This window comes from Macrotis lagotis, chromosome 1, assembly GCF_037893015.1.
Source record: "Macrotis lagotis isolate mMagLag1 chromosome 1, bilby.v1.9.chrom.fasta, whole genome shotgun sequence".
Taxonomy (NCBI): domain Eukaryota; kingdom Metazoa; phylum Chordata; class Mammalia; order Peramelemorphia; family Peramelidae; genus Macrotis; species Macrotis lagotis.
Genome location: NC_133658.1, coordinates 546,924,437 through 546,943,127, shown reverse-complemented (window position 1 = coordinate 546,943,127; position 18,691 = coordinate 546,924,437). Strand labels below are relative to the sequence as shown.

General features: G+C 37.4%; 1 protein-coding gene across 12 annotated transcripts in view; it reads left to right on the top strand.

Moving 5' to 3' along the window:
- Window positions 1-18,691, top strand: part of SENP7 (SUMO specific peptidase 7) — a 199,930-nt gene that overhangs the window by 37,379 nt on the left and 143,860 nt on the right. Inside the window, exon 4 of one of the 12 annotated variants that reach the window (XM_074214364.1) lies at window positions 14,465-14,494. The exons of the other annotated variants lie outside the window; for them this stretch is intronic. The gene's annotated coding sequence lies outside the window, so the exon portion shown is untranslated. The remainder of the gene's footprint in view (window positions 1-14,464; window positions 14,495-18,691) is intronic. 12 annotated transcript variants of the gene reach the window in all.

The following is an 18,691-nucleotide window of genomic DNA, read 5'->3' as shown; positions in this document are numbered from 1 at the left end:
TTTATCCCAATGGCCAGACTCTTTGGGTTTATCAAACAGCATATTACTCTAATCATCTCCTGCTTTTACACCTAGTCTATTCCACTGGTCTACCACTCTATTTCTTAGCCAATACCAAACAGTTTTGATGACTGATGCTTTATAATATAATTTTAGATCAGGTAGGGCTAAGCCACCTTCTTTTGCACTTTTTTTCATTAAGCTCCTGGCAATTCTTGACTTTTTCTTTCTCCATATGAATTTATTTACAAATTTTTCTAACTTGTTAAAGTAAATTTTTGTAATTTTGATTGGTAGGGCACTAAACAGATAGTTTAGTTTTGGTAGAATTGTCATTTTTATTATATTAGCTGTACCTATCCATGAGCAGTTGATATTTGCCCAGTTATTTAAATCTGATTTAATTTGTGTGAGAAGTATTTTATAATTGTTTTCAAAAAGATTCTGAGTCTGTCTTGGCAAATAGACTCCCAAGTATTTTATATTGTCTGAGGTTACTTTGAATGGGATTTCTCTTTCTAGCTCTTCCTGCTGTTTCTTGCTAGACATTATAGAAAAGTTGAGGATTCATGAGGGTTTATTTTATGACCTGCATCTTTGCTAAAATTGCTAATTATTTCCAGTAGTTTTTTGGATGATTTCTTGGGATTCTCTAGGTAGACCATCATGTCGTCTGCAAAGAGGGGAAGTTTTGTCTCTTCCTTCCCAATTCTAATTCCTTCAATTTCTTTTTCTTCTCTAATTGCTGATGCTAACATTTCTAATACGATATTGAATAGTAGTGGTAATAATGGGCACCCTTGTTTCACCCCTGATCTTATTGGGAATGCCTCTAGCCTCTCCCTATTGCATATAATGCTTGTTGATGGTTTCAAATAGATAATGCTAATTATTTTAAGGAACAGTCCATTTATTCCTACACTCTCTAGTGTTTTTAATAGGAATGGATGCTGTATTTTGTCAAAAGCTTTTTCAGCATCTATTGATATGATCATATGATTTCTGATAGGTTTGTTGTTGATATAATTGAGTATACTAACAGTTTTCCTAATATTGAACTCACCCTGTATTACTGGAATAAATCCTACATGATCATAATGTATTATCCTAGTGATGACTTGTTGTAATCGTTTTGCTAAGATTTTATTTAGGATTTTTGCACCTATATTCATCAGGGAAAATAGGTCTATAATTTTCTTTCTCTGTTTTAACTCTTTCTGGTTTAGGTAACAGCACAATATTGGTTTCATAGAAAGAGTTAGGCAGAGTTCCATCTTTCCCTATTTTTCCAAAGAGTTTATATAGAATTGGAACCAATTGTTCCTTAAATGTTCCATAGAATTCACTTGTGAATCTATCAGGCCCTGGAGATTTTTTTTTAGGGAGTTCAATAATGGCTTGTTGAATTTCTTTTTCTGAGATAGGTTTGTTTAGGTATTTAATCTCTTCTTCATTTAACCTGGGCAACTTATATTTTTGTAAATATTCATCCATTTCACTTAGATTATCAAATTTGTTGTCATAGAGTTGGGCAAAATAATTTCGAATTGTTACTTTAATTTCCTCCTCATTGGTGGTGACTTCACCTTTTTCATTTATGATACTAGGAATTTGGTTTTCTTCTTTCTTTTTTTTAATCAAATTGACCAGAGGCTTATCAATTTTATTGGTTTTATCATAATACCAACTTTTGGTTTTATTTATTAATTCAATAGTTTTTTTGCTTTCGATTTTATTAATTTCTCCTTTAATTTTTAGAATTTCTTATTTGGTATTTAATTGGGGATTTTTGATTTGTTCTTTCTCTAATTTTTTTAGTTGCATGTTTAGTTCATTGATTTCCTCTCTCTCCAATTTATTCATGTAAGTATTTAGAGGTATAATATATCCCCTGACAGTTGCTTTGAATGCATCCCATAGGTTGTGGTATGTTGTTTCATTATTATCATTATCTAGGATAAAATGGTTAATTCTTTCTATAATTTGTTTTTTGGTCCACTCATTTTTTAAAATGAGGTTATTCAGTTTCCAATTTGTTCTGGGTGTATATCTCCTTGGCCTAGTATTACATATGACTTTTATTGCATTGTGATCTGAGAAAGATGTATTCACTATTTCTGCCTTTCTGCAGTTGATCATTAGGTTTTTATGTCCTAGTACATGGTCAATTTTTGTATAAGTTCCATGTACTGCAGAGAAAAAGGTATATCCCTTTCTATCCCCATTCAGTTTCCTCCATAAGTCTACCATATCTAATTTTTCTAACAAGTTATTTACCTCCTTAACTTCTTTCTTGTTTATTTTATGATTCGATTTATCTAGATCTGATAGTGGGAGGTTGAGGTCTCCCACTAGTACAGTTTTGCTGTCTATGTCTTCCTGTAGTTCTTTCAGCTTCTCCTCTAAGAATTTGGGTGCTGTCCCACTGGGTGCATATATATTCAATACTGAAATGACTTTATTATCTGTGGTACCTTTTAGGAGGATAAAGTTTCCTTCCCTATCTCTTTTAATGCTACCTATTTTTGCTGCTGCCTTGGCTGAGATAAGGATTGCTAGCCCTGCTTTTTTTACTTCAGCTGAAGCAAAATATATTTTGCTCCAACCTTTTACCTTTACTCTATATGTGTCTCTCTGGTTCAAATGAGTTTCTTGTAAGCAGCATTTTGTAGGATTCTGGTTTTTAATCTACTCTGCTATTTGCTTACGTTTTAAGGGAGAATTCATCCCATTCACATTCAAGGTTATGATTACTAATTCTTTATTCCGTGCTATCTTCCCTCTGTTTGTATTTTTCCCCCTTCCCCCCCTTTATCAATATTCCCCAGTATTTTGTTTCTGAATACCACCCCCTTCAGTGTGTTTGCTGTCCCATATCACACCCTCCTCTTTATTTCCCCTTTCCCTTTTTCCCTTCCCTTCCTTTTGTTATTTCCCCTATTTGCCCCCACTTCCCTTCCCTTTTTTTGTCTCCCCTCCCCTTTTCCCCTTTTAATACTTGAAAGGTTAGATGTTTTACAAGTTAACTGAGTATGTGTAGGTTGACTTTAAGCCAAGCTCAATGAGAAGAAGATTCAGGTGTTTCTCCTCTGCTCCCTTCTTCCCTTCTATTGCCATAGGTTTTTTTGGTACCTCTTAGTGTAATGAGATTCACCCTATTCACTCCCCTCCCTCCTCCAGTCTCTTTCCTGTCCCCCCCCCCCTTTTTTTTAGGTTTTTGCAAGGCAAATAGGGTTAAGTGGCTTGCCCAAGGCCACACGGTTAGGTAATTATTAAATGTCTGAGACCGGATTTGAACCCAGGTACTCCTGACTCCAAGGCTGGTGCTTTATCCATTACGCCACCTAGCTGCCCCACTCCTGTCCCCCTTTTTAAGGAGGTTGTGTTTTTTAAGATCATTCTATCTAAGTCATAGAAAATTCTGAGTGTCTGTCCCTTCTAGTTCAGTATATTCTATCGAATAGAGTCAAAATTCCTGAGTGTTATTAGAGTCTTTCTCCCAAGTGGGGTTAAAGCCAGTTACATCCCATTAAATAGCAGTCTCATGGATAGGTCATGAATGTCCATCATTTCTGGCTAGGTGTATTCTCTCTGTTAGAGTTACAATTCTTAAGATTTATGAGAATCTTTCCCCACCCCCCATGCTGGGATATAGCCAGTTTCAACTTATTGGATTGCTTTTTTATTTCTTTTACCGCCCCCCCCCCCTTTTTTTACCTTTTAATGTGTCACTTGAACCTCCTGTTTGATGTCCAAATTTTCTGTTTAGCTCTGGTCTTTTCATCAGAAATTTTTGAAATTCTTCCATTTCGTTAAATGTCCATCCTTTTCCATGGAAGAAAAGGCTCACCTTTGCAGGAAAGTAGATTCTTGGCTGCATTCCAAACTCCCATGCTCTTCGATATATCTCGTTCCAGGCCCCTCGATCCCTTAAGGTTGATGCAGCCAGGTCCTGCATGATCCTTACTGTGGCTCCTTGATATTTAAATTGTTTCTTTCTGGCTACTTGCAGGATTTTCTCTTTTATCTAATAGTTCTGGAGTTTGGCCACAACATTCCTTGGTGTTTTCATTTTACGATCTTTTTCTGGTGGGGATTGTTGTACTCTTTCAATAACTATTTTTCCCCCCAATTCCATGTTATCAGGGCAGTTTTCCATCACTAGATCCTGTAATATTAAGTCCAGGTTTTTTTTCTCTACAATGTTTTCAGGAAGTCCTATAATTTTCAGGTTGCCCCTCCTCGATCTATTCTCGATGTCAGTTGCTTTGTTGATGCAGTATTTTATTTGCTTTTATTTTTTCTATTTTTCAATTTTGTTTAACTGACTCTTGCTGTCTCATGGAGTCATTAGTTTCTGTAGACTCCATTATTTTTTGGCAGGAGGAGTTTTCTTCATTAACCTTTTGCAACTCCTTTTCCAGTTGGTCAATTCTGCTTTTGAAAGAGCTTTCTAGTTTACCAATTGAGGTTTTGAGAGAATTAATTTATTTTTGCATTTCTTCATTTGAGGATCTGAGAGAATTATTCTCATTTTGAATTGGTCCAATTGATGATCTGAGAGATTTATTCTCATTTTATAGTTGTCCAATTGATGATGTGAGAGATTTATTCTCCTTTTGTGTTTGTCCAATTGTACTTTCTAAGGTTTTGTTTTCTTGTTCCAAGGTATTAATTGTCTCTCCCAAATTATTAATTTCCTTCCTTATTTCTTCAAGGAAGTCTTTCTGTGCTGGAGACCAGATTGTATTCTCATCAGAGGTTCCAGGTCTCTCTGAGTTAGGGTCTTTCCCTTCCAGGAATTTTTCTATGGATCCACCTTTCTGCTAACCCTTCTTCATTTTGCTAAGACCTTGTTTTGGTGGTGGTGGGGGCTGGTTCACTGGGGCTTGGGATTGCTGAAGGCTTTACTCCCTGAGTGTAGTTTCTCTGGCTGGCCAGTAGGAGCTGCTGGTTGCTTTCTCTGGAGTGTCTGTGACCTTGGTTGAGGCCTTCTCCCTTTGCTTTAAGGGAGCGGTTGGAGCTATTGAATTCTTTTGCCTTCATTCATTGGTGGTCTTTACCCTGGCCTAAGGTCATTCCTGAGCTGGGCTGGTTGTTCTGCTCACACACCTGGGCCTGAGGCAGAAGTAGTTTCCATTTTTTTGTTCGGGAAGAGGACTTAGCCACATTGGAGGCGTGGACTCAGAGTTCCTCAGACCAGAGCAGCCCAGGGATGGTGTCCGCAGCTCTCCCTCACTGGAACTCTCCCCCTAGCCCTGTCCCCAAGCTCCTGGGGGACAGTACCAACACCAGCGCCTCTGCTCCCCCGCCGACCCAAGCCCCTGTCTTCTAGCCCCACTGCTGATCCAGCAAGTCTGGCTGTCAAGCCCTCACACTCCTGGTTCCAATTCAGCTGTTAATCTGGCTGGTCTGGGGCTGATCCTCCCTCTGAGCCCAGACTCACCTGCCCAAATTCGGCCAAAGCTGCTGCGGGAGACTAATCCTGAGGTAGATGTTCTTTTCTTTCTGGGTTTTGTTGGTCGGATTTCTTTTATGAGGTTTGTTTCATGTGATAGATGGGGAAGAGATCAGGAGACTTTAGAACTGTGCCTGTCTTCTCTGTGCCATCTTGCCCGGAAGTCCCCAGGACAGTTGTTTTTGATAATTTTTTGACATCATTGATGTCTCGGCTCTTTTTTTCATAGCTTCCAGGAAGTCCAGTAATTTTAAATTTCTTCTGGGTCTATTTTCCAGGTCAGTTGTTTTTCCAATGGAATATTTCGTGATATCTTCTAGTTTTTATTTCTTTTCATTTCATTATTTCTTGATGTCTCCTAGAGTCATTAGTATCCAGTTGTTCAATTCTAATTTTTAAGGAATTATTTTCTTTTTTTTTCAAAAGGTATTTTATTTTTGCAGTTACATGTTATAAAAGTTTTTCAACATTGATCTACATGTATATACATATTACATGTTACATATACATATACAAGTTACATGATTTTCTTCCACACGCCTTTCCTGCCCCCTCCCCTGAACAGCAAACAGTCAGATGAATATTAGACATACACATTTATATTTAACATGTTTATAGATTAGTCATTTTTTGTATAAGGATTTAGGATTAAGGGGAAAGAAAGAAATCTATGAGATAGGAAAGAAACCCATAAAAGAAATTTTTAAATAGTGAATTTAGTGTTCTTCAGATTCTGTAGGATTTTTTGTTTTTTCTTTCTTTCTCTGGATGTGCGTAGCGTTGTCCATAACTGGTCTCCCTGGGCTGTCGTAGATCTCTGAACTGCTGAAAGGAGTCACATTCTCCAAGGCTGATCAATTCACAGTGTTGTTGAATGTGTAGGATGGTTTCTTGGTTCTGCTCCCTTCACTCAGGCATAAGTTTCTGTTAATTCATTTCATGCTTCTCTAGAATCTGACCATTTAAGGTTTCTTATAGAACAATAGTATTATGTAACATTCATATGCCATCACTTGTTCAGACATTTCCCAACTGATGGGAATTCTCTCAATTTCCAATTCTTTGCCACTACAAAAAGAGATACTACGAATATTCTGGAACTTGTGGGACTTTTCCCAATTTTTTTATGATTGCTTCTGGATAAAGCCTAGCATTAGTATTGCTGGGTCAAAGGGCATGATCAATTTTATTGCTCTTTTGGCATAGTTCCAGATTGCAAATTCCAAATTCCAGAAGGGTTGGTTCAGTTCACAGCTCCAACAACAATGCATTAATTTCCCAGTCTCCCACAACCTTTCCATGATTGATCATTTTCCCTTTTAGTCATCTTAGCCAATCTGATAGATGTGAGGTGAAACCACATAGCTGTTTTAATTTGCATTTCTCTAATCAGCAATTATTTGTATCATTTTTTCATGATTATATATCGCTTTAATTTCATTTGAAAACTACATATCCCTTGATCATTTATCAACTGAGGAATGACATGTAACCTTATAAGTTTTGTACAGTTCTTTGTATATTTTAGAAATTTCAGTGAGCTTTTGAATCTTTTTTTATCTGTTCATTTCTACTTTTTAAGGTGCTCTTCTTTTCAGTGAAATTTTGTATATATTGCTTTTTTAAAAAAATTATTTATTCTCATTTCGTACAAATAATGTTTTTTTATACATTAATAAAATATTCTTGTTTAAGAGTAAACAAAATACCCCTCCCCCCAAAATATAGACTAGTTTGAGTGATAAAGTACAGGAAGAGAAAAAAATTAAAATTAAAATTAAAAAAAAACAAAAGTGATAATTGTAGGTATGGCAAGGTGGCGCAATGGACAGAGCACCAGCCCTGGAACCAGGAGCACCTGAGCCCAAATCCGGCCCCATATACCCAACAATCACCGAGCTGTGTGACTCCCATGCAAGCCACCCCAACCCCATTGCCCTACAAAAACCAAAAAAAAAAAAACAAACCAAAATAAAATAATAATAATAGTAGGGGTGGCTGGGTGGCAGACAGAGCACTGGCCCCTGAGCCAGGAGTACCCAGGTCCAAATTTGGCTTCACATACCCAATGATCACCCAGCTATGTGGCCCCAGGCAGGCCACCACATCCCCACTTACCCTGCACCCCCCCCAAAAATAATAATAATAAGAAAAAAAAATAGGCTTCAGTCTGTGTTCCAACACCACCAACTATGTTGTAGGTAGATCACATTCTTTATGATAAGTCCATCACAAAAGTTACTTCCATATTTTTCTACTGTTTCCATTGCTGATCGCAACTCCCTCCTTTCGTACTTCTCCACCACCATGTACTATATTTTCTCTCTCCTTTCACTCTGACTCTGCTGTAGGATAGCTGAGTGGCACAGCAGACAGATCCCCGGCCCCGGGGCTAAGAGGCCCCAGGCCCCCCTACCACCCCTTTAGGCCCAGCATCCACCTGGCCCTATGGTCCTGGACAGGTCATTCAATCCCAGCCCCTTGCAAGAAGTAAAAAAGAAAATGTGTTATATCTGACCACTCTTCCACCATGGTCCATCATTTCCTCCTTCATTCACATCCCCACCCCTTCCCCCTGTCCCACCCTCTCTCCTTCTTACTCCAGATGTCTATACCCCATTGAGTATACATGCTGTTTCCTCTCCTAGCCACCTCTGATGAGAGTGAAGATTCCCTCATTCCCCCTTGCCTTCCCTCCTTCCATATCATTGCAATAGCTCATTGTAATAAAGAAAAATCTAATTATATGAAATATATTGGCCTATTCCCACCTCTCCTTTTTCTTTCTCCCATTACATTTTTTTTCTATTGACTCCATTTTTACACCATATTTTATCTTTGAATTCAGCTTTCTCCTGTGCTTCAACTATAAAAGCTCCTTCTACCTGCTCTATTAACTGAGAAGGTTCATATATGTATTATCAGCGTCATTTTTCTATATAGGCATACATGCAGTTCATCATCAAGTCCCTCATATTTTCCTCTTCTCCAATCTTTATGCTTCACCTGAGTCCTGTATTTGAAGATCAAACCTACTGTTCAGCTCTGGCCATTCCAACAGGAACATTTGAAATTCCCCTGCTTCACTGAAAGTCCATCTTTTTCCCTGGAAGAGGACATTCATTTTTGCTGGGTAGTTGATTCTCGGTTGCATTCCAAGCTCTTTTGCTTTCCGGTATATTATATTCCAAGCCCTATGGCTTTTAATGTAGTTGCTACTAAGTCCTGTGTGATCCTGACTGCAGCTCCATGATATTTGGATTGTGTTCTTCTGGCTTCTTGTAATATTTTCTCTTTGACTTGGGAGTTCTGGAACTTGGCTATAATATTCCTAGGGGTTGATTTTTTTGGCATCTCTTTCTCCGGGGGATCGGTGGATTCTCTCTGTTTCTATTTTGCCCTCTGCTTCTAGAATATCAGGGCAATTTTCCTGTAGTAATTCTTTGAAAATGATGTCAAGGCTCTTTTCCTGATCATGACTTTCAGGTATTCCAATAATTTTTAAATTATCTTTCCTAAGTCTGTTTTCCATATCAGTTGTTTTTTTCAATGAGATGTTTCACATTTTCTTCTAATTCTTGTTCTTTTGGTTTTGAAGTATTGAGTCCTGATTTCTCATAAAACCAGCAATCTCCCTGAGTTCTATTCTTTGTCTGAAGTATTTGTTTTCCTCAGAGAGCTTTCTTTAACTCTTTTTCCATCTGGCCAATTCTGCTTTTTTTTTTTTTTTTTTTTTTTTTTAGGTTTTTGCAAGGCAAATGGGGTTAAGTGGCTTGCCCAAGGCCACACAGCTAGGTAGTTATTAAGTGTCTGAGACCGGATTTGAACACAGGTACTCCTGCCTCTAAGATCGGTGCTTTATCCACTACGCAACCTAGCTGCCCCCAATTCTTTTTAAAGCATTCTTCTCCTCAATAACTTTTTGAACTGTTTTATCCATTTGACCTAAACTGGTTTGTAGCATGCTGTTTTCTTCAGCATTTTTTTTTGGATCTCCTTGACTAAGCTGCTGACTTCATTTTCATGTTTTTCCTGCATCTCTCTCATTTCTTTTCCCAATTTTTCCTTCTATCTCCCTCACTTGATTTTAAAAGTCTTTTTTGAGCTCTGTCATAGCCTGAACCAAATTTCTGTTTTTCTTGGAGTCTTTAGATGCAGGAGCTTGTGCTTCCTCATCTTCAGATTGAGTATTTTGATCCTTCTTTGGATCACAGGCAAAGTATTTCTCAATGGTGTTCCTCTTTTTCTCTGCTTACTTATTTTCCCAGCTGAGCCTGGTTTTGGGATGCTTTCTGAGCTTTTTGGACACCCCCCACAAGGATCTCATTGTGTGAGGCTCTGTCCTCCCTCCTGATCTGTGAATGACCATAACTTCCCCCCTCTGCCACAGGGCTGAGGTGGGAGGTCCTTGCTGTTCTATGGGGGGGCCTAGACTGCAATCGGGATCTGAACATGGTGAGAACCCCAGAGTCCTGTTCCAGGAACAGAGGACAGAGCTCAGCACTCTCTTTCTGCTCCCTCCCTAGGCTCTGCACTCATGTCCTGGGGGCTCCTGCTTATCAGCTTCTGCTTCCTGTTCCTTGGTCTGGCCTTCCATGGCCATGCTGCTCTCTGTGTGCCCTTAGGGCTGGACTTCACGTGCTCGCTCTGGCAGAGGTCCCCCCTGCTGATCCCCCAAGTTGTGCTTGGTGCTCCCTGGGGTGTAGGTCAAGAAACTCCCCTGCTACTGTGAGGTGGGGCTCCCAGTGCCCTGGGGCTGCCTCTGGGAGGCTGCAGTTCCTTTGTTCTGGTGGGCCACCCCTCTGGTGGGCTGCCCCTCTGGTGGGCCACCCCTCCAACCCCGGGGAGCAGAGCCTTTCTGCTTTTTTCCATGTTAACTTGAGTTGGAGAACTGCTTCACTGGGTCCCTCTGTGGGTTTTGTTTCTCGAAAATTTAGTTAGAGTCCTTAGTTTATAAGTTTTAAGAGAGAGCACCTAAGAGACACCCTCTCTTTTCACCTTTTTTCTGATTGGAATTTTTTATCTCTTTTACTACTTGGCCTATTCTGTTTTTAAGGTGTTATTTTCTTCTGTATTTTTTGTGCTATCTTTATCAAACAATTGTTCTATTTTTTCATGATTTCTTTGTATTATTCTCGATTCTCTTCCCAATTTTTCCTCTACCTTTTACTTGATTTTTAAAATCCTTTTTGAGTTCTTCCAAGGCCTGAGACCAATTGGGAGTTTTGATTTTGTTGTCTTCTTCTCTGCGTGTGTATGTGTGTGTGTTTTAATCTTCCAATCTTCCATGTCACCAAAGTAACTTTCTATTGTCAGGATTTCTTTCCTTGTTTGCTATTTTTTTTTATTGCTTTCGTATTTCTGATTTTTTTAATTCCTTGTTAAAGTGAAGCTCTGCTTCCAGGGTGAAAGCCCACTGTTCTAAGCTTGAGGGGTTTTGTATAGCTTTTTCAGGGCCTGTAAATTTTCATTTCTTCCTAAGTGGTATGATCAAAGAAGAGATGTATATGTTTATTATTCTCCCGCCCTGTTATCTGGTCTGTGAGCATCCATAAATACTTTTTTCTGCCTTGAAACTGTGATCAGGGTCCCTACCTCTCTACACTTCTGTACCTCCATGGCTGCCAACGCTGGTGTGGCAGTGCTCCCCTTCACTCTAGGATTGCTATCCAGTCCTGTGACCTGGATCTGAGTATGAACAAAGCCACAGAATCCTGCTCTAGGACTAATCTCCTTACCAGTTGTTGGACCCCTTTATCATCTTTGATCTGAGAGCTCTTGGAGCAGCTCCTGCTGATTCAATGACTCCTAAAGCCTGTTCCTGATTTGCTGGAGCCTGGTCTGCAATGGTGACCTTCATTGAACTATGCTCCACTCTCACCCTGATGCAATAGATCTCTCCTGCATACCTTCTAAGTTGTTTTGGGCAGGAAAATTGTTTCACTCTGACGTTTTAGGGGTTCTGATGCTCCAGAATTTGTTTTAGGGAATTATTTAAAGGTGTTTAGAGGGAACAACTCAGATGAGTTCCTCTTTTCTCTGTCATTTTGGCTCAGTCCTCCACACCTTGCTATCTTAATAAAGGATATTAAAGTATTAAGTAATTATGTCATTTCTATTATTTAATAACATTTCCATTTTACCCTCATACCTTTATGAGGGAGACTACAAAGTTTCTTTTTAATCTTTATGTTAATGAGAAAACTTAATAGTTCAACATCACATAGTACACAGGCAGAATCAAAACTAGAATTCGTGTCTTGTGATTCTTTGTTTTTCATTGAGTCCTTCACTAACTTACCAGGAAGTAGTAGCATGTTTTGTCATGAGTCCTCTGGAATTGGGATTGGTCATGATATGGTTGAGTTCCTAAATCTTTCAGAGATGTTTGTATTTACAATATTGTTATTATTATGTAAATTCTGATTCTGCTTGCTCTTCTCTGTATTAGTTCATACAAGTCTTCCTAGGTTTTTCAGGGTTTCTCCTTCTCTTCATCTTTTCTTATAATACAATAATATTCCTTCACATTCATATATCACAAATTATTCAGCTATTCCTCAGTTGATAGGTACCCCCTAAGTTACTCATATTATTTAAAGATGTATCTGTTTTTAAACTTTTAAATTTATTTATTTATTTAGAATTTTATAATTTTTCCCCTTATCCCGCTTCCCCAGAGAAGGCAGTGTTAGTCTTTCCTTTGTTTCCATGGTATACATTGATCTAAGTTAAATGTTATGAGAGAGAAATAATGTCCTTAAGGAAGAAAAATAAAGTATACGAGATAGCAAAGTTACATAAGATAACTTTTTTTTTTTAAAATTAAAGATAATAGTCTTTGGTCTTTGTTCAAACTCCACAATTCTTTTTCTGGATACAAATGGTATTCTCCATCGCAGATACCCCAAAATTGTGCCTCATTGTTGCACTGATGGAATGAGCAAGTTCATTAAGGTTGATCATCACCTCCATGTTGCTGTTAGAGTGTACAGTGTTCTTCTGATTCTGCTCATCTCACTTAGCATCAGTTCATGCAAATCCTAACAGGCTTCCCTGAATTCCTATCCTTCCTGATTTCTAATAGAACAATAGTGTTACATGACATACATATACCACAGTTTGTTAAGCCATTCTCCAATTGAAGGACATTTCCTTAATTTCCATTTCTTTGCCACCACAAGCAGGGCTGCTTTGAATATTTTTGTACAAGTGAAATTTTTACCCCTTTTTACCCCTTTTCATAGACCCAGTAGTGGTATTGCTGGATCAAAGGTTATACATATTTTTATTGCCCTTTGAGCATAATTCCAAATTGCTCTCTAGAAAGGTTGGATGAGTTCACAGCTCCAATTTTCATATTGTATTGCTTTTTTGAATTTTTTTCCTGTTCCTTTTTACATTAAAAAATTACTTTGGCTCTCTTTTATTTGATAACAATATTTTTAATATTCTAATCCTCTAGGCCGCTCTCTATTAAAAATAAACTGATAAAAAGAAAGAAAAAAGTAATGTATATAATGAAGAAAAATGAATCTATACAATGATCCAACTCAAAAAAATGCATTTTTCTTTTTGTACATTGAGTCATCACTTCTTTGTTAGGAGGAAGGTAGCATTTTTCATCATAGATACTCTTAAAACATGGTTGATTATTACTTTGATCAAAGATCTTTGGTCTTTCTAAGTTATTTTTTCTTTATAATATCGTTTTCTGTATAGAAATTGTTCTAGTTCAGCTCACCTCACTTTGCCATGTGTTCATACTATCTGGGGTTTTCTAATCTTTTTCATAATTTCTTGTCTATTTCTTTGTGACTTATTTTGGGCTTTTCTTGGTAAAGATATTAGAATGGTTTGCCATTTCCTTCTCCAGTTCATTTTACAGATAAGGAAAGCAAGGTCATTCAAACAGTTAAAAGACTTGTGCAGGGTCACACAGCTAGTAAGTGTCTCAGGTCAGATTTTAACACAGGAAGTTGAGTCTTCTTGACTTTAGGTGTATAACTACTCTAAAGAGATTTTATTGTTGTTCAGTCATTTTCTTTTGTGTCTGATTCTTTGTGACTCTAATTGGGTCTTTTTGGCAGAGATACTGGAATAGTCTGCCATTTCCTTTTCCAGCTCTTTTTACAAGTGAGGAAATTTAGGCATATAGGATCAAGTGACTTCTCCAGGATTACATAGCTAGTAAGTGTCTGAGGCTGGATTTGACCTCAGATCTTCCTAACGAGACCTGGCACTATCCAATGCTTCCTCATTTTTTTTTTTTTTGTTTTTTGCATGGCCACTTTCCATTGTTTTAGATAAGAGATTCATTTGATGCCTATTTGTCCTAGCCCTTCTGGATTTATGCATTTCGAGTATGAGAAATAACAAGTTCTACTCCCTTCTCTTTTCTACATTAGTATATTCCTTTTATACTTTTATTTCCCTTCTTATCACCTCCACAACAGAACTAGTTTATCTTTAGGTCTCCAATCTTTCTTTATTTAATTTCCATAGTACTGTACCTTTTTGAAAACATTAAGGTTCTTAAGGTACACTTATTTATTCTCCCCCATTAGAATGATAGCATTATATCATAGTGCATCCCCTTCTAGTGGCTCAAATAAAATATCTTTTTTTGGATTTTTTCTTAAATCTTGTATTTGCATTTTGAACTTCCTTTTCATCTCAATCTTAAGAGTTTTCAGTTCTATTAAAGGTCCATTTTCCTTCTGTAAGGTTTTCCTCAGCCTTGCTGAGTAAATCATTCTTGGTTTGCAAACATATATTTTTTGCCTTTTGAATATTGTATTAGTAAGATGAATAAGTAGATAGATACTCAGTATCTGAGGAAAATTTGGGAGGTAAAAAGAAGAAGAGTCACTGAACATTTAAACTTTTTAGGGACTTTAGTTTAATATATTAAGGTCTACTTAATTTGGCCTCAAGAGGAAGATAGGATTTTAGAGTTTAAAGGGATCTTAGAGATCCTTATAGTCCTGTTTCTTAATTTTACAGGTAGAGAAGATATGCAAGATCATCCTGACAGTAAGTGGAGTTCTCATGGTTCTACAGTTAATATAGGCACTGTATTGGGCTGCCTTTCCAACAGCCTTTTCAACTGTATATTCTGTGGATTTTCTAGATAAATGCAGTTAGTCCAGACTATTTAATACATTTGCAATTTTCCTATACTTTTTACCCCTTCCCTTTCCTCCAGTAGAATGCTTTCCTATACTTCTGACATTCCAAATTATGCTAGTCTGAACTCAACCCCAACCTTTTCCAACTCTCAAGCTACGGTGATCTTTTTATCTTTAGTATTCCTTCAGCTCAAATATAATCATATACCTTATTTTGTATTCTTTCTTTCTGTCTCTATGTATCTTCCTCTTTATTTTTCTCCCTCTCTTCTTCCTCCTCTTCTCCCCTTCCCTCATCTCCTTTTCTCTTTCTCATAAACATTATATAGTTTTTGCACCAACTTTCTTTCTACCCCTCCCCATGCAGATAGCAATTTATTGATTAGACGTTGGAATTAGAGGTGACCAATTGTTTCATTGCACTTTTAGATACCCAGAGGACTCAAAGAGCTTTTCTAAATTTGTCCAGTAAGTCAGGAAAAGGCTAAGATTATAACCTGATTTTTTGTCAAGCCTTCTTTTTGCTAGATTCAGATAGGTTGTTGAGGGAAATGCTATGGTTTACCAGGTGTGGAATATCTGGGGTAACTAGGTGGCACAGTGGATAGAGCACTAGCCTTGGAATTAGGAGGACCTGAATTCAAATCCAGCCTTAGCCGCTTGCCATTTAACAGCTTTGTGACCTTGGGCAAATCACTTAACCCTAACTGCCCCACATCCAGGGCCATCTTTAGTTGTCCTGATTCATATTTGGCCACTGGACCCAGATGACTCTGGAGGAGAAAGTAAGGCTAATGACTTAGCTTAGCACCCCTTCACAGAAATCCAGTTCACATGCTTAACATGGCATCACCTCCCTGTTACCATGATCTTCTTGAGAACAAAAGACAATATCATGAGGGAAGTGCTGTGGATTATTCAGAATACCTGGGAATTAAAATGGGGTAAACTCAGAGAAACAGATTTAAGATTGCTTAGTTAGTATGAAAATGTGTAGGCCAGATGTAGGTGATGTTGAGGGATTAGGTAGCAGACAGTCTGAGAATCCTGAAGTGGTAAAGTTCAAGGTAGAGTCCAAGGGATCAGGACAATCAACAGTCTTAAAACCAAGGATAACTCCACATTGAGTTTTAAAGCACTAGTGGGGAAATGTGGGGTTTGGCCATCTGGGGCCTTTTATAAACACATTACAGAGTTAACCTTTGGCACTTCCCACAAGTCAGAATAGTCTTTTTTTAAAATTAATTTTTATTAAAGATATTATTTGAGTTTTACAATTTTTCCCCATATCTTGCTTCCCCCCATCACAGAAAGCAGTCTGTCAGTCTTTACTTTGTTTCCATGTTGTACCTTGATCCAAATGGGTGTGATGAGAGAGAAATCATATCCTTAAAGAAGAGAAGAGAAGTCTAAGAGGTGACAAGATCAGACAATAAGATATGTTTTTTTCCTAAATTAAAGGGAATAGTCCTTGAACTTTGTTCGAACTCTACAGCTCCTTATCTGGATACAGCTGGCACTCTCCTTTACAGACAGCCCAAAATTGTTCTTGATTGTTTCACTGATGGAATGAGAGAGTCCTTCAAGGTTGAACATCACTCCCATGTTGTTGTTAGGGTGTAGAGTGTTTTTCTGGTTTTGCTCATCTCACTCAGCATCAGTTCATGCAAATCCCTCCAGGCTTCCCTAAAATCCCATCCCTCCTGGTTTCTAATAGAACAATAGTGTTCCATGACATACATATACTGCAGTTTGCTAAACCATTTCCCAATTAAGGACATTTATTTGATTTCCAATTCTTTGCCACCACAAACAGGGCTGCTACAAATATTTTTGTACAAGTATTGTTTTTACCCTTTTTCATCATCTCTTCAGGGTATAGACCCAGTAGTGGTATTGCTGGGTCAAAGGGTATGCACATTTTTGTTGCCCTTTGGGCGTAGTTTCAAATAGCTCTCCAGAAGGGTTGGATGAGTTCACAGCTCCACCAACAGTGCAATAATATACCAGATTTCCCACAACCCTTCCAACAATGATCATTATCCTTCCTGGTCATATTGGCCAATCTGAGAGGTGTGAGGTGGTACCTCAGAGAAGCTTTAATTTGCATTTCTCTAATAATTAATGATTTAGAGCATTTTTTAATATGGCTATGGATTGCTTTCATCTCATCTGTAAGTTGCCTTTGCATATCCTTTGCCCATTTGTCAATTGGGGAATGGCTTTTTGTTTTAAAATATGACTCAGTTCTCTGTATATTTTAGAAATGAGTCCTTTGTCAGAATCATTAGTTGTAAAGATTGTTTCCCAATTTACTACATTTCTTTTGATCTTGGTTACATTGGTTTTATCTATGCAAAAGCTTTTTAATTTAATGTAATCGAAATCATCTAATTGGTTTTTGGTGATGTTCTCCAACTCTTCCTTAGTCATAAACCGCTCCCCTTTCCATAGATCTGACAGGTAAACTAATCCTTGATCTTCCAATTGGCTTATACTATTGTTTTTTATGTCTATGTCCTGTAACCATTTGGATCTTATCTTGGTAAAGGGTGTGAGGTGTTGGTCTAATCTAAGTTTCTTCCATACTAACTTCCAATTATCCCAGCAGTTTTTATCAAAGAGGGAGTTTTTATCCCAATGGCTGAACTCTTTGGGTTTATCAAACAGCATATTACTCTAATCATCTCCTGCTTTTACACCTAATCTATTCCACTGGTCCACCACTCTATTTCTTAGCCAATACCAAACAGTTTTGATGACTGATGCTTTATAATATAGTTTTGATCAGGTGGGGCTTAGCCACCTTCTTTTGCACTTTTTTTCATTAAGCTCCTGGCAATTCTTGACTTTTTCTTTCTCCATATGAATTTATTTACAAATTTTTCTAACTTGTTAAAGTAAATTTTTGTAATTTTGATTGGTAGGGCACTAAACAGATAGTTTAGTTTTGGTAGAATTGTCATTTTTATTATATTAGCTGTACCTATCCATGAGCAGTTGATATTTGCCCAGTTATTTAAATCTGATTTAATTTGTGTGAGAAGTATTTTATAATTGTTTTCAAAAAGATTCTGAGTCTGTCTTGGCAAATAGACTCCCAAGTATTTTATATTGTCTGAGGTTACTTTGAATGGGATTTCTCTTTCTAGCTCTTCCTGCTGTATCTTGCTAGACATATCAACAGAAGTTGAGGATTTATGAGGGTTTATTTTATAACCTGCAACTTTGCTAAAATTGCTAATTGTTTCCAGTAGTTTTTTGGATGATTTTTTGGTATTCTCTAGGTAGACCATCATGTCATCTGCAAAGAGTGAGAGTTTTGTCTCTTCCTTCCCAATTGTAATTTCTTCAATTTCTTTTTCCTCTCTAATTGCTGATGCTAACATTTATAATACAATATTGAATAGTAGTGGTGATAATGGGCACCCTTGTTTCACCCCTGATCTTACTGGGAATGCCTCCAGCCTCTCCCCATTGAATATAATGCTTGTTGATGGTTTCTAATAGATACTGCTAATTATTTTAAGGAACAGTCCATTTATTCCTACACTCTCTAGTGTTTTTAATAGGAATGGATGCTGTATTTTGTCAAAAGGTTTTCAGCATCTATTGATATGATCATATGATTTCTGATAGGTTTGTTGTTGATATAATTGAGTATACTAACAGTTTTCCTACTATTGAACCCACCCTGTATTACTGGAATAAATCCTACTTGCTCATAATGTATTATCCTAGTGATGACTTGTTGTAATCATTTTGCTAAGATTTTATTTAGGATTTTTGCATCTACATTCATTAGGGAAATAGGTCTATAATTTTCTTTCTCTGTTTTAACTCTTCCTGGTTTAGGTAACAGTACCATATTGTTTTCATAGAAAGAGTTAGGCAGAGTTCCATCTTTCCCTATTTTTCTAAAGAGTTTATATAGAATTGGAACCAATTTTTCCTTAAATATTTGGTAGAATCTGTCAGGCCCTGGAGTTTTTTTTAGGGAGTTCAACAATGGCTTGTTGAATTTCTTTTTCTGAGATAGGGTTGTTTAGGTATTTAATTAACTCTTCTTCATTTAACCTGGGAAACTTATATTTTTATAAAT